At 42.9% G+C, this 10,629-nt stretch overlaps 1 pseudogene; it reads left to right on the plus strand.

The window, feature by feature from the left end:
- Positions 1-9,508: 9,508 nt before the first annotated feature.
- On the plus strand, positions 9,509-9,685 carry LOC129709558 (U1 spliceosomal RNA; annotated as a pseudogene).
- The last annotated feature ends 944 nt before the right edge of the window (positions 9,686-10,629 follow it).

The raw sequence follows: 10,629 nt of genomic DNA on the forward strand, positions 1-10,629 counted from the left end.
ATCAGCCATGATCATATTGAATGGCGGTGCAGGCTCGAGGGGTCGAATGGCCTACTCCTGCACCTTTCTATGTTTCTATGACTTACATTCATGGCTTAAATGAAAAAAACAGAATATAGTGCATCCTAATTGGCTAGGGATAAGATGCTTGGTAGGAGAATGAGATGTGAAAAGGAGAACTCGCAAATGAGTGTTCAAGAAGGTGGCAGATGTTATGTCACTGTGGAAGTGAGTTCTAAATTTCTATCCCCCACAGCGTGTAAAATTCCTGTCAGTGGATCACCAACTTCCTGACAGACAAGAAGCAGCATGTGAACCTGGGAAAGCACATCCCGGACCTGCTGACCCCCAGCATAGGAGCACCGCAAGGCTGCGTACTCTCCCCTCTCCTTTACTCTCTCCACACCAATGACTGCACCTCCACAGACACCTCTGTCAAGCTTCTCAAATTTGAGGATGACACAACCCTGATTTGACTGATCCAGGATGGGGAAGAATCTGCCTACAGACAGGAAGTGACACAGCTGTCGTCCTGGTGCCATCGCAACAGCCTGGAGCTCAATGCTCTTAAGACGGTGGAATTGATTGTAGACTTTAGGAGAGCTCCCCCTCCCCTCACCCCACTCACCATCAACAACATCACAGTCACATCAGTATTTAAGAAACATCGTCTCCAGGGACCTTAAATGGGTGGCCACCATCGACTCCACAGTCAAAAAGGCCCAACGGAGGATGTGCTTCCTGCGGCAGCTGAGAAAACACAATCTGCCACAGGCAATGATGGTCCAGTTTTATACGGCCGTCATAGAGTCTGTCCTCACCTTCTCCATCATGGCAAAGTTTGGCTCGGCCACCAAGCACGACATCTGGAGGCTGCAGAGCATCGTTCGATCAGCTGAGAAGGTTGTTGGCTGTAAACTTACCCCCCCATCGACGAACTGTACACTGCAAGGGCCAGGAGGCGAGCGGGTAAGATCATCTCTGACCCCTCTCACCCTGGCCACAAACTCTTTGAAGCGCTTATCTGTGGAAGGCGACTCTGGACTGTCAAATCCGCCAGACATAAAATCAGCTTTTTTTCCACGAGATGTAGCTCTACTCCACAGCCAAAAGTCTGTAGCCCTCCTCAGGTTTTTATTTCAATGTTTGCATTTTAAATTCAATGTTTTATTTTAAATTATCATGTGTTAATTTAAAGCACCAAGGCAAATTCCTTGTATTATAAACTTGGCTAATCTTTACTCTTCAATTCCAAAGAGCTGGCTACATTTTGGATCTCCATGTTTTTAAAATGTAAACCAGTGGAAATATTTTAAATTAATTCCCTACAGTATCAATACTTTAATTACCTTGACCGTCTGCCTGTGGAATTCTCTGGAGGCCGGTTCTCTGGATACTTTCAAGAAAGAGCTAGATAGGGCTCTTGAAGATAGCGGAGTCAGGGGATATGGGGAGAAGGCAAGAATGGGGTACTGATTGTATCAACCATGATCACATTGAATGGCGGTGCTGGCTCGAAGGGCAAATGAACTCCTGTATTGTATGTGTCCAATGTCTCCTGTTCCAGAATGAGTTTTAGTATTCAGTTAGCCCCGTTTCAGTTAATTATCTTCTGACCATTTTATCTGCATTCATTTTAATGGTAGATTATTCTGGTGTGGTCTATGGGGACTTTGTTAGGTGAGTCTTAGTTGTGTGCTTACCCTGTCAAATGAGAATCAAATCAATTATTTGACTGACCATGCTTTTACATTATTATTACTCAGTTACTGCAAAAGAATCAAATCAAAACTGCATGCTCACATTATTATTATTATTATTATTTTTAGAACAAATTGATAATGAGGACGGCAGATCTATTCACTGCATTACAGGATGTGGAGGCTTTGGAAAGAGTGCAGTAGAGGTTCGTCAGGATGTTGTTCGTATTAGAGAGGTTGGACATTCTTAATTGTTTTCTCTGGAGCATCAAAGACTGAGGGATGACGTTCATAGTAATATATAAAAATATTAAAGTCATAGTCTTTTTCCCAGAGTACAAATATCAGGTGCCGGAGGACAGAACATTATGGTGAGACGGCGGAAGATTAAAAAGAGATTTGTGGCATGTTTTTTTTTATATAAAGAGGGTGATGGGTGCCTGGAACTTGCCACCAGGAGAAGTGGTGGAAGGAGATATGATGGCTGCATTGAAGTGGCATGTAGACAGCCACATGAATAGGCAGAGACAGAAGAGATATAGAGCATATGCAGGCAGATATAGTGCAATTGATTAAATGTCAATTTATATTTCATTTGTCCAGGTGGATAATGCAGTTTAAATTGACATTATGGTCAACACATAAATTGTGGGCTGGACTGTTTCATGTTCTGTGGCAATCTTCAGTGATGGAACAATATTGATGAGTTAGCGTGATGGGCAGGGAAATGGTAGATCCAATTTAATACTGAAACATTCTGGTCACACAAGATGAGATGCAGAAGAGATGATACATAGGACGGAGTGAAACACTCAAGTGAAACATTCCGTCCTAGGTATCATCTCGTCTGCATCCTTTCAAGTTCAATCGTATCCTTCTCATCTTGTTATCCTTGAAGTAGAGAATACCGAGGGGATCAGAAAAATGATGAGGGGCATAGTTATTGGTAGATAGTGAGGTTATTTTCCCCTTTGCAAAAATATCTGTAACCAGAGGGTACAGGATTAAGAAGAGGGGTAGAGGATTTAGAGGGGGATTTTTACATGCAGGCGATTTGAAAGATGGAACACACTTCCAGAGTGCGATGGATGTTTTGGCCTTTAAATAGTAGGTAGATGAGCTCTTGAAGCACTAGGGCATGGGAAACAATGGCTGAGTGCTGGAACAAATGTATGAATATAGATGGGTTCTTGAAGGCTGGCATGGACATGATAGGCTCCGATGTCTGATTCCAATTTTCATAACTTTATGTTTTTGAGATAAGGAAAAATAGCTTTAAACAGAGGGTGGTAAATTCTTGGAATCCTTTTTCTCAGTGATTTGGATAGTCAGTCATGCATTATGTTCACGACTGAGATTAGTAAATATTGGTTCATTAAGAGGACAGGATATCGTGATCTGTGGAGAAGCAGATTTGAGGCATGATTTTGTTGAATGGTGGAGCAGGTCTGGTGGGTCATGTGGCCTGTTTCTGCTCCAGTTTCTTTGTCTCACCAAAATGTTTTTATTCTGCTCAATTCCTGACCTTGCGGTGGTATTTGTGAAGTTTGAAAGTTCTCCCTATGAACATGTGGGTTTCTTCCAGACGCTCTGAGTTCTACCCACATATCAAAGGCATGGCATGGGTAGTAGAGTTAATGTTGGTTCATACAGAAAATTGGTAAGGGAAAGCAATTGGTCTGTAAGATGATATTGACCCAATAGGCTGAACTGGCTTCTACGTTGTAAGGAAATATGGAGACGGGAAAATATGATGCAGTTGTATAATTAAGTATTACATGGTGTCAACACACAGCAAGAGCATAAGATGTAGACCACCACAGATGTTCCAATGAGAATATCCAAGGATGCTCCAGATTTGTTGTGTTCACTTTGGAGCATGTCTGTGCATTACCCTGTCAGCCCTTTGCTGAATGGTGGTGGCTGCTGCTGGTCTACCGGCAGATGAGAGAAATTTGCCCAATGTTCCCTGCTACCACGAACACCATGAAGCCACTTCTCCAGTCTGAAGAGGGGTTTTGGCCCGAAACGTCACGTATTTCCTTCGCTCCATAGATGGTGCTGCACCCGCTGAGTTTCTCCAGCCTTTTTGTGTACCTTGGATCTTCCAGCATCTGCAGTTCCTTCTTGAACACTCCACGGTTTTTGTCAAGCAGATATGTCGGTGCTTGAAAACACAGTTGCCAGCGTTCTGCAGTTTTTTTCTGACAGTGTCACTGAAGGAACAATCATCCAATTTCTTGTTGAGCTGAATATTTTCCATATTTTCCTGATACCAATGGATTTAAAAATAGAGGTTTTGGGTATGCTAATTTGGGAGGGGGGGGGTCTTGATGACCTCAATTTATTGATGATGTACACAACACCTTCACTCTTCCTGATATGTGTGGTATTGGTCTTTGACACTTTCCAATGTTCAAATTTCTCCCTACTCGATGTCCATTTTCTCTTCTATAGAGAGTTTTGCATTGTTTTAATGCAGGAGATATAGAAATGTGAGTTGTCATTATCAGACCAGCAGCCTTGTGTTGTCCACAGGTTCTCAATTAGTGTTAACGTAACAAACCACAACACTGACCAACAAGTGTTTGGAACATTGGGTGACTGCATAAATCAGGCAATCAAGTCTTCTAGTTGTAGAATCAAGGAGCAGCAGATGATGGTTTACAAAAATAGATACAAAGTGCTGGAGTATTTCAGTGGGTCAGGCAGCAGTCTGAAGAAGGGTCTTGACCCAAAACGTCACCCATTTCTTCTCTCCAGAAATGCTGCTTGCCCCTCTGAGTTACTCCAGCTTTTTGTGTCTACCTTTGGTTTAAATCGGCATCTGCAGTTTAATTTAGTTTAGTTAAGAGATACAGCGTGGAAACAGGCCCTTTCAGCCCACGGGTACCAGTGATCCCCGCACATTAGCACTATCCTATACACACTAGGGACAATTTTTACATTTACCAAGCCAATTAACCTACATACCTGGATGTCTTTGGAGTGTGGGAGGAAACCGAAGATCTCAGAGAAACCACACGCAGGTCAAGGAGAGAACATACAAACTCCATAAAGACAGCATCCGAGGTCAGGATTGAACCCGGGTCTCCGGCGCTGCATTCGCTGCAAGGCAGCAACTCTACCGCTGCGCCACCGTGCCGCCCATTACAGAAATGATCCTTCCTACATATCTCTGGAAAATATAAATGGGTGATATTTCAAGCCTGGGTCCTTCTTCAGGTTAATTTTATGGGGTGGGGGGAAGAACGCTAGAGGAGGGGACAAGCATGGCCGTTGGGTTGTTAGAATAAACTAATATATCGGTGGAAATACGACAGCAGCTTCTGGAGTAAACACATGGGCTATTAAACATGAAAAATACCATTTTAGTGTCATATTGCAGTCTTTATGAAGTATATAACGTAGAATCAGTGAATTGAGATAAATCTCAATCTTTTACAAATTATTTTATATGAAAATATTGAACAGAGATTGAATACAGTTGAAATGCGTAGGAAGGAACTACTGGTTTAGAAACATAGAAACATAGAAAATAGGTGCAGGAGTAGGCCATTCGGCCTTTCAAGCCTGCACCACCATTCAATATGATCATGGATGATCATCCAACTCAGTATCCTCTACCTGCTTTCTCTCGATACCCCCTGATCCCTTTAGCCACAAGGGCCACATCTAACTCCCTCTTAAATATAGCCAATGAACTGGCCTCAACTATCTTCTGTGGCAGAGAATTCCAGAGATTCACCACTCTCTGTGTGAAAAATGTTTTCCTCATCTCGGTCCTAAAAGATTTCCCCCTTTACACCGAAGATAGACACAAAATGCTGGAGTAACTCACCCATTCCTTCTCTCCAGAGATGCTGCCTGCTCCATTGAGTTACTCCCAGCACTTAATGTCTATCTTTTTGAATACAGTTCAACCAGGTATAACTGGGCTTTCAACAGAAGATTAAGTTTATGACAACAGCCATAATCTCTGTGACCCTAAGAAAGATATTGTAACGGGCATGCATTGTCAATAAATTATAGATTTTAAAATACAAATATTAGGCTTGTTTTTTTTATTGCCATTTCTGTTTTGTATGTTCCAGCCTTTATTTTAATTACTGCAAAATGTTCCAAGACTTAGTTAAAAATGTTACAGCTTTGCACTATCAAGTTTGGTGTGTCTAAATTCTTCAATTTGATGGACTCTTCAGTTAGCTCGCTGACATGGCTGTTGTTGGACACTGCAGATCCACTTAAACCGACGGCTGATTGCAGCTGATGTTTTTTCAGGATTAATCCTCTCCACTAAGCCTGATGAAGCTTTATGACAAGTTGCTTCCAAGGTCAGCAATCTGGGCCAGTATTATTTCAGAATCACTCGTCGGCTTTCTGTCTGAAACAGCTTGGCTCGAGGATGAAAATAATGATGGCTTCTGGTGGAAACAACCGATATTGAGTTGAATATTAGTTAATTTTACAATCCTTTCTTTCCTCTCCTGAACGTAAGGTCGATGGGAATAACAATGGCATGCAGATTTCCAATGGTAATTTCTGTCAGTGTTAAGGTACAAAGGCCAGCCATTGTTAAACTTAGTAATTAAAAAATATGATAATTTCATTTCAGATGTGGTTTGGGCTGAAGACAAATTTGCAGGTGGTGGTACTGTGGCTCTTGTCTTTCTGGGTGGTTGGGGTTGTTAGTTTGAGAAATAGGGTGGAAGATTTAGAACATAGACCTGTACAGCATGGGAACAGGCTCTTTGGCCCACGGAGTCGGTACCGAAAATGATGTCAAGAACATCTTATCTGCCTGTTCATAATCCATATCCTTCCATTCCTTGCATATCCACATGCCTATCCAAAAATCTCTTAAATGCCACTTTCATCTTTGCCTCCACCACCTCTGGCAATGGTTTCCAGGCACCCACAATGCTCTGTGTAAAAATAAACTTGCCTCATACATCTTTTAAGCTTTGCCCCTCTCATTTTAAAACCATGCCCTCTAATATTTGATATTTCCCAGCTTGGGGAAAAAATGTAGTGACTGTCTACCCTATTTAGGCCTTGCACAATTGTAAATATTCTATTAGGTCACCCCTCAACCTCTGGTATACTAGATAATTCTCCTTGGTTAAATTGTCATCCTTGGTTGAATTGTCATTGTACAGTTTGTAAATGGTACACACTGCCGTCATTGACGTGTATTACTCCCATGTCAAACATGCTCCATTAACCTGGACAGTATTGAACTTCTTGAATGTGTACTTGGGAATGAAGGTTGCGTGCAAACCAATGTTCGGGTCTTCTGGAAAATCTGGTGGTGAAAATAAAGAAGGTGGGAATCAGCAGAAATGGTTTATAATGAAACGACTCGATCAATAGAATCTGGATGGTGCAAAAACAAACTGCTGGAGGGACTCAGTGGGTCAAGCAGCATCTGAGGAGGCAAAGGGATAGACAATATTTTGGGTAAAGACCCTATATCAAGTAATACCGCAGCTAAAATGTTGATTATCTCTTTGCCTCCTCAACCCACTGAGTTCCTCCAGATTTTTTTTTCTACAGATTCATAATTTTATAAGCTTCGCCAACGTAATCCCTGAGACTCATTTACTTCAGTGACAATGGCCCAGCCTATCCAACCTGTCCTTATAACTTAAGCCCTCCAATGCAGGCAGCATTGTTGTGAATCTTTCTGCATTCTCTCTAACTTAATTATATCCTCCTTATGTAATATTCCAGGTGCTGCCTGACCGACGTGTGGTTGTACAACATGATGTCCCAACTCATGTACTCAATGGCCTGTGCGATGAAGGCAAGTGTACATATTACTTCTGCACCACATTGTTACCTGTGTTGCCACTTTCACAGAACAATGTACTAGAGGATGATTTGTCACCTATCCTCACTGATTGTGGGCCGTTGGTCAGGAAGTCAAGGATCCAGTTGCAGAGGGGAGTGCTGACTTCAAGTTCCAAGAGTTTGGAGATGAGCTTGATTTGGATAGTGGTATTGACAGCAGAGCTGTGGTCTAGGAAGAGGGGTCTGACGTCAGTGTCCTTATCCAGGTGTTCCAGGGATGAGTTCCCTGCTATGTTCTTAGGGCCAGGGAGATGGCATCAACCGTGAACCTTTTGTGGTGGTAGGTGAACTGCAATGGATCAAAGTTGCTTGGTAGGCTGGATTTAGTATGTGCCGTACTAGCCTCTCAAAGCATTTCATGGCAGCATAAAGGTCGCTGGCTGGTAGTCATTAAGACATAATATCTTATTATTCATGCTACCTACATTCTCATCCAAATCATTAATGTATATGGAAAACAACAGGGGACCTAGCACTGATCTCTGCAGTTCTTCAACTGGTCACAAGCCCTCAATCTGAAAAACAACCTTCCACTACCCAAAACGTCACCTATTTCCTTCGCTCCATAGATGCTGCTGCACCCGCTGAGTTGCTCCAGCATTTTTGTGTACCTTCCACTACCCATTCCCTGACTCTTTCCACTTAGTCGATTTTGTATCCAATAGGCCAGCTCACACTGGATCCCTGGTGATCTAACATTCCAAACCAGCCATCCACGTGGAACTATATAAACAGACATTTGTTCAATATCCGTGCAAATTAACTGTAGCCAAGAGTCACGAGCACAATAACAATAATTGCAAAGATTGTATTACAAGGTCATTGAAGGATGTAGACTTCAAAGTTGGACAAAATTAGCTACGGTTACAATGGAATATACTTGCGATTTGTGCAAAAATTAAATACAATGTTTCACGAAGACAAGAAAAAAATCCAGGAAGGAACTATTGCATAAATGGAAAGACAATTGTGCGCAGAGATAATTGAAGAGATCCGGTGGTCCTGATTGAAATTAATACTCTGTGGTAATGAGAAAACAAATAAGATATTGGAAGGTAGCCAAACCGAAGGCTTGTTAATTTAACAGCAAACCAATCCTGTTAATTTATAAATGACCACTCAATATTCTATACTGTGTACAGTTCTAATCCCCAGAGTACAAAAAATATATTAAAAGGATACAGAAAAGAGCAACTCAGCTGATCAGGCAGTATCTGTAATAAAAGAAACAGAGTTGACAGTCAGATTGTACTGAAGGCTACTAGGAAGGTCCATGGAGAACTGCCGGCTAGTTGGAGAGCGCGTGTCACTGCTCCGTAACATGCAAGTATGATGCATGCGGGAGATCAGATTAGGACAAATCTTGCTTGTGGACTAACTGTTGCAATGGCCTCAAGGGTCCTTGGGCGCTCTGCAGCTGCTAAAGGTTAGCGTAGCTGAAGGGTGATCATGAGGCACAATGTTAAATCTTTTCATCTCTGATGCAGATTCTGCCTGATCTGTTAGATATTTCCAGCAATCATTAAAAAAAGATTTTATTTCTCTATGACTTGGCACAGAAGACGGAGGGTAAACGTGAGGTGTTCCGCAAGGATCAATGGTGGGACCTCTGTTCTTTGTGATAAATATTAGTGATTTGGATGAAAATGTGATGGGTTGATTAGGAAACTTACAGATGACTCAACAATTGGAAGAGTTGGGGATGGTGAGAAAGGTTGTCAAAAGATTCAGCAGAATATAGACCAGTTAGGAACGTGGGCAAAGGAATGGCAGGTGGAGTTTATTCTAGACAAGGGTGAGGTGTTGCAGCTGAGGAGGTCAAATGTAAGAGGGAAGTATCGAGTAAATGGCAAACCTTCAGGATCATTGATGTACTGACGGGACATTAGGTACAAGTCCATGGCTCGCTGAAAGTAGCGACACAAGTAGATAGGGTGGTAAAGAAGGCGCCCGACTTACTTGCCTTGCAGGGGAGAGACTGTGATCAAAAAGATGGTTCTCCCAGGAAGAGGCTATACCATGCACTTCGGCTGTGTTGATGCCTGCGACATCCCCAAATGCAGGATACTTGACTGCAAAATTTGTAGTAGTGGGGCCCGTGTATTTAGATATGTTGAAAGCACAAGACTCTTTTATCCAGAGTAGGGGAATCGAGAACCGGAGGTCATGACCTTCATGAACTGTACACAGAACTACAAAAATGGCCTCACCTATGTCTCGTACAGCTCTAACATAACGTCCCAACTCCTGAACTCAATAGAAAAAAACAGTAACTGCAGATGTTGTTTTTCAAAATTAGACAAATTAACTCAGGGGGTCGGGCAATATTGCTGGAGAACATGAATAGGTGATGTTTTAGGTTATGACCCTTCTTCATACTGATTTTGGGTGGGAGGGAAGAAAGCTGGAAGAGGAGGGGGCAGGGCAAAGCCTGGCAGGTAATAGGCAGGTGATACAGGTGAGGGGGTTTTTGATAGTCGGATGGTTCATCAAAAAGTGCCTGGAGAGGGGGAGGTTATTTGAGAAATCCTCGTTCTTTAGCACCTGACATGTCTTCGTTCTTTACCATCCAAACGTTGACTTTCTTTAGTCAAGTGTTTTCCCCCCTAGTGTCATAGATGGACCGCTCACCCATCCTGTGGTCCTGCTCTCTCTCCCCCCCCCCCCCCCCCCCCCCCCCCCCCCCCAGGACAGAGTAAGGATAGAGTTGTCCTGGTCCTTGCCTCATGTTCCACCAGCCTCTGCATCCACCACATCGCCCTCTGTAATTTCCATCAACTCGAATGTGATTCCACCGCCACCACACATCTTCCCTTCCTCACCCATTTCCTCCTTTTGCAGCGACCCTTCACTCTGAAACTCCTTGGTTCACTCAACTCTTCCTGTTCAAACCACCCCCTCCCAAGTACTCTCCCCTGCAACCGCAGGAGATGTAGCACCGGTTCCTGTACCTCATCTCTCACCTCCACCCAGGGACCCCAACAGTCTTTCCAGGTAATTGTTCTTCAACCCGTTAGTTCACACCATCTATATATTCATCTCTGGATTTTGTCCAAGTCTCTGCCTATCTTTCCCC

The sequence above is a fragment of the Leucoraja erinacea genome, chromosome 25 (assembly GCF_028641065.1).
Source record: "Leucoraja erinacea ecotype New England chromosome 25, Leri_hhj_1, whole genome shotgun sequence".
Lineage (NCBI taxonomy): Eukaryota > Metazoa > Chordata > Chondrichthyes > Rajiformes > Rajidae > Leucoraja > Leucoraja erinaceus.